The following is a 6000-nucleotide window of genomic DNA, read 5'->3' on the forward strand; positions in this document are numbered from 1 at the left end:
CCAGTCCACAAAAAGCAGGACAAATCCAATCCGGCCAATTACTGCCCCATCAGTCTACTCTCAATCATCAGCAAAGTGATGGAAGGTGTCGTCAACAGTGCTATCAAGCGGCACTTACTCACCAATAATCTGCTCACCGATGCTCAGTTTGGGTTCTGCCAGGACCACTCGGCTCCAGACCTCATTACAGCCTTGGTCCAAACATTGACAAAAGAGCTGAATTCCAGAGGTGAGGTGAGAGTGACTGCCCTTGACATCAAGGCAGCATTTGACCGAGTGTAGCACCAAGGAGCCCTAGTAAAACTGAAGTCAATGGGAATCAGGGGGAAAACTCTCCAGTGGCTGGAATCATACCTAGCACAAAGGAACATGGTAGTGGTTGTTGGAGGCCAATCATCTCAGCCCCAGGACATTGCTGCCGGAGTTCCTCAGGGCAGTGTCCGAGGCCCAACCATCTTCAGCTGCTTCATCAATGACCTTCCCTCCATCATAAGGTCAGAAATGGGGATGTTCGCTGATGATTGCACAGTGTTCAGTTCCATTCGCAACCCCTCAGATAATGAAGCTGTCCAAGCCCACATGCAGCATGACCTGGACAACATCCAGGCTTGGGCTCATAAGTGGCAAGTAACATTCGCGCCAGACAAGTGCCAGGCAATGACCATCTCCAACAAGAGACAGTCTAACCACTTCCCCTTGACATTCAACGGCATTACCATCAGAGAATCCCCCACCATCAACATCCTGGGGGTCACCATTGACCAGAAACTTAACTGGACCAGCCATATAAATACTGTGGCTACAAAAGCAGGTCAGAGGCTGGGTGTTCTGCGGCGAGTGACTCACCTCCTGACTCCCCAAAGCCTTTCCACCATCTACAAGGCACAAGTCAGGAGTGTGATGGAATACACTCCACTTGCCTGGATGAGTGCAGCTCCAACAACACTCAAGAAGCTTGACACCATCCAGGACAAAGCAGCCCGCTTGATTGGCACCCCATCCACCACCCTAAACATTCACTCCCTTCACCACCGGCGCACTGTGGCTGCAGTGTGTACCATCCACAGGATGCACTGCAGCAACTTGCCAAGGCTTCTTCGACAGCACCTCCCAAACCCGCGACCTCTACCACCTGGAAGGACAAGAGCAGCAGGTACATGGGAACAACACCACCTGCACGTTCCCCTCCAAGTCACACATCATCCCGACTTGGAAATATATCGCCGTTCCTTCATCGTCGCTGGGTCAAAATCCTGGAACTCCCTTCCTAACAGCACTGTGGGAGAACCTTCACCACACGGACTGCAGCGGTTCAAGAAGGCGGCTCACCACCACCTTCTCGAGGGCAATTAGGGATGGGCAATAAATGCCGGCCTCGTCAGCGACGCCCACATCCCATGAAAGAATTTTTAAAAATATTTTCTTTAAAATAAAGAAATTTGGGATTTTATTGAGCTTTCTCCTTGTTCAAAAAAAATCTTTCTTTAAAATAAAGAAATTTGGGATTTTATTGAGCTTTCTCCTTGTTCAAAAAAGGGTGTATTGATAAACCGGGCAGCTACAGGCCAGTCAGTTTAACCTCAGTGGTGGAGAGGCTTTTAGAAATGATAATCCGGGATAAAATTAACAGTCACTTGGACAAGTGTGGATTAATTGAGGAAAGCCAGCATGGATTTGTTGAAGGCAAATCGTGTTTAAGTGACTTGATTGAGTTATTTGATGAGGTAACAGCGGGGGTTGATGAGGGCAATGCAGTTGATGTTATGTATATGGACTTTCAAAAGGCGTTTGATGAAGTGCCACATAACAGGCTTATCAGCAGAATTGAAGTCCATGGAATAAAAGAGGCAATAGTAGCATGGATACGAAATTGGCTAAGTGACAGGAAACAGAGAGTAGTGGTGAACGGTTGTTTTTCAGAATGGAGGAAGGTTTTCAGTGGTGTTATCCAGGGGTTGGTGCGAGAACAACTGCTTTTTTTGATATATATTAATAACTTTGACTTGGGTGTACAGGGCACAATTTCAAAATTTGCAGATGACACAAAACTTGAAAGTGTAGTAAACAGTGAGAAGGATAGGAATGGACTTCAAGAGGACACAGACGGAATGGTGGAATGGACGGACACACAGCAGATTAAATTTAACGCAGAGAAGTGATACATTTTGGCAGGAAGAACGAGGAGAGGCAATATAAACTAAAAGGTATAATTCTAATGGGGGTTCAGGAACAGAGAGACCTGGGAGCAGGTGAGAAAGCGTATTAAAAAAGCATGTGGGATCTTGGACTTAATAAATAGAGGCATAGAGTACAAAAGCAACGAAGTTATGTTGAACCTTATGAAACACTGGTTCGGCCACAACTGGAGTATTGTGTCCAGTTCTGGGCACCGCACTTTAGGAAGGATGTGAAGGCCTTCGAGAGGTGCAGAAAAGATTTACTAGAATGGTTCCAGGGATGAGGGACTTCAGTTACATGGATAGACTGGAGAAGCTGGGGTTTTTCTCCTTAAAGCAGAAAAGGTTGAGCGGAGATTTGATAGAAGTGTTCAAAATCATGACGGGTTCAGATAAAGTAAATAAAGAGAAACTGTTCCCACTGGCGGAAGGGTTGAGAACCAGAGGGCACAGATTTAAGGTGATTGGCAAAAGAACCAAAGGTGACATGAGGAAATACTTTTTTCCGCAGCGAGTGGGTATGATCTGGAATGCACTGCCTGAAAGGGTGGTGGAGGCAGATTCAATCATGACTTTCAAAAAGGAATTGTGCAAATACTCGAAAGGAAAAAATTTGCAGGGCTGCAGGGAAAGAGCAGGGGAAAGAAACTAACTGGATTGCTCTCACAAAGAGCTGGCACAGGCTGGATGGGCCGAATGGCCTCCTTCTGTGCTGTAACCATTCCATGGTTCTATGATTCTATGATTCTTTGTAGGGTTTAAAACAAAACATTTGTAAAGTTATCCATTTTCTGCAAATTAGTGAGTTGTGGAAATGTGAACAGCAGGAATGGCTCTGCACAATCAGAGATAAGCCCCGCAGAAGATTTTTCCTGAAGACCGCAATAAGTCACACTAACTATCGTGGAGGGAAATAACAAAGCAAAACAGCAAGCATAAGTTTTACCAATATCACAACAATTTGCATTTATATAGTGCCTTGAATGTAGAAAAACATCCCAAGGCACTTCACAGAGGCATAATCAGAAAAAATGGACACCAAGTCAAAGAAAGAGATATTAGGAAGCGTGACCAAATGCTCGGTCAAAGAGGTTTTAAGGAGGGTCTCAAAGGAGGAGAGGTCGAGATGCAGCGGGTTTAGGGAAGGAATGTCAGAATGTGGGGCCTCGGTGTCTGAAGGCACAGCCCCTAATGGAGGGACGAAGGGAGGAGGTTGCACAAGAGGCCAGTGTTGCAGGAATGGATATTAAGGGGGGTGGATATGTAGGTCTGGACAAGACTACAGAGATAGGGAGGGGTGAGGCCATGAAGGGATTTAAACATGAAGGTGAGAATTTTAAACATGAGGTGTTGGGGGACTGGGAAACAACACATGTCAGTGAGAACAGTGAGAAGGGGACCTGGGACAAGTGATTGGATACGGGCTATAGTTTTAAATGAGTTGAAGTTTGCAGAAGGTGGCGGATGGGAGGCTGTCCAGGAGAGCATTGGAAAGTTAGCTCTGGAAACGACAAAAGCACAGATGAGATTTTAAGCAACACATGGGCTGGGGTAAGGGCTGAGGTGGGCGATGTGAGGGAGGTACTCTTTGTCATGGGGGATCGGAAACTCAGCTTGGGGTTGAATAGAACATCGAGGTTAAGAAGAGTCTGGTTCAGCCTGAGAGTATGGCCAGAGAGGGGGATGGAATCGGTGGCGAGAGTGGGGAGATTGTGGCCCAGATCGTAAATGATAGCTTTGGTCTTCCCAATGTCTAACTGTTGGAAATTGCGGCTCATTCAAGACTGGATGTCAGAGAAGCAGTCTGACAACACAGAGGCAATGGATTGGTTGAGAGAGGTGGTGGAGAGGCAGAGCTGGGTGTCATCAGCGTATGTGTGGGTGTTGACTCCATGGCCTAGAAATTAGGCCGCAACTGTTTTTGGGCGCACGGGGAGAGGCGGGGTGCGTAGTTCGAAACTCCCCCCCCCCAACCACAACTGAATGGTGAGGTCCGAGGCTCTCCAGATATTGGGCCTCGGGTCTCATTTCAATGTTGCTGGCAAAGCGCGTAGAGCCCACCAGTGAAGGGGAGTCCAAGTTTGTGCCGCTACTAGCGTCGCAGCAGTCCGTGTTATTGGTGATCGGGGCCTGGGTCGGGGATCAGGACTCGGGCATGGGTCAGGTATTATTTTCTTCTGAGTATCGGCCTTGGCCCAGTGGTAGCACTTTTGCCTCTATATCAGAAGATTGTGGGTTTGAGTCCCACTCCAGTGACTTGAGAACATAATCTAGGATGACACTTAAGTCCAGCAGTGAGGGAATGCTGTACTGTCAGAGGCATTGCCTTTCAGATAAGACATTAAACCAAGGCCCTGATTTCCTGTTCAGGTTGACGTAACATATCCCATTTGACACCATTTGAAGAAGAGCAGAAGAGGTCTCCCTCAACTAATATCACAAAAACAGATTATCTAGTCATTTGTCTCATTGCTGTTTCTGGGACCTTGCTGTGCACAAATTGGCTGCTGTGTTCGCCTACATAACAACAGTGACCGCACTTCAAAAATAATTAATTGGCTGTGAAACGCTTGAGGATGTGAAAGGAGCAAAAAAATGCAAGTTCTTTCTTTTTTAAGATTGAATATTTGACGATTTTGTCTTTACAGAAACTACTTCTAATAGAACATAAGAATTTTTAGGAAGAGAAGAAATGGTTAAGTGCAACAAGAAAATGACCTCTTTCAGAAATCAACCCCACCCGCCTCCCCCCCGCCCCCAACCCTTCACCATGTTCCTCAATCTACTTTCTTTCCCAACCACATCAACTGTATGCTGCATCCATTTATCCTGTCATCGTAGCTTCTGGTCATCATTCACACAGTTAATCTTTGCTAAACGCAAAAATCACACAACTATTTAATTTGTTTGGACTGTGTGATGAATGGCCCTCAAACTTTTCCAGCTCCAGCAATACATACCAATGCTCCCATTTATCCACAAATGGCAGTGACAATTGCATTATAATGCTCAAATAAATATATTAATTGAATGGGGAAACAAAATAGTTTATTTCTCCTTATTAAGATGTTATTTATACAGAAAAAGAGGAATATTCACAATGTCAAGATTTGCAGCCTTACAAGTTTTACAGACATCATAATGGCACCCTTAGGAACATTGGTCTAGCATAATTGTTTCCTTTAGGTGCCACTACATCATGTCATGCTGCAAGGAGATGTGGAAGGAAAACCCATGACAGGGAGGTATTTTCCCAAACATTTTAGGTACTTTTACTTTTATCTACATTTCAGTACATTTGCTGTGAATATGAACATTCATGTGTGTATGCACTATCACGCCAATGTCAATGATGTGTGCATGTCCAAAAAGCCAGCAACATCTTTCAGAGCATGACAAATTCACCCAAGCTAAGGAACAATATAACTCCGAACTATCCTCGCCTGCTTCCAATCCAAACATGCAGGTGCAGCAAGCAGTGAGGAAGGCAAATGGTACGTTGGCCTTCATTGCAAGAGGATTTGAATACAGGAGCAAGGATGTCTTACTGCAGTTATACAGGGCTTTGGTGAAACCATACCTGGAGTATTGTGTGCAGTTTTGGTCTCCTTACCTTAGAAAAGATATACTTGCCATAGAGGGAGTGCAGCGAAGGTTCACCAGACTGATTCCTGGGATGGCAGGACTGTCGTATGAGGAGAGATTGGGTCAACTAGGCCTGTATTCACTCGAGTTTAGAAGAATGAGATGGGATCTCATTGAAACATATAAAATTCTGACACAGCCAGACAGACTGGATGCAGGGAGTCCAGAACAAGGGGTC

The sequence above is a fragment of the Heptranchias perlo genome, chromosome 20, assembly GCF_035084215.1.
Source record: "Heptranchias perlo isolate sHepPer1 chromosome 20, sHepPer1.hap1, whole genome shotgun sequence".
Classification (NCBI taxonomy): domain Eukaryota; kingdom Metazoa; phylum Chordata; class Chondrichthyes; order Hexanchiformes; family Hexanchidae; genus Heptranchias; species Heptranchias perlo.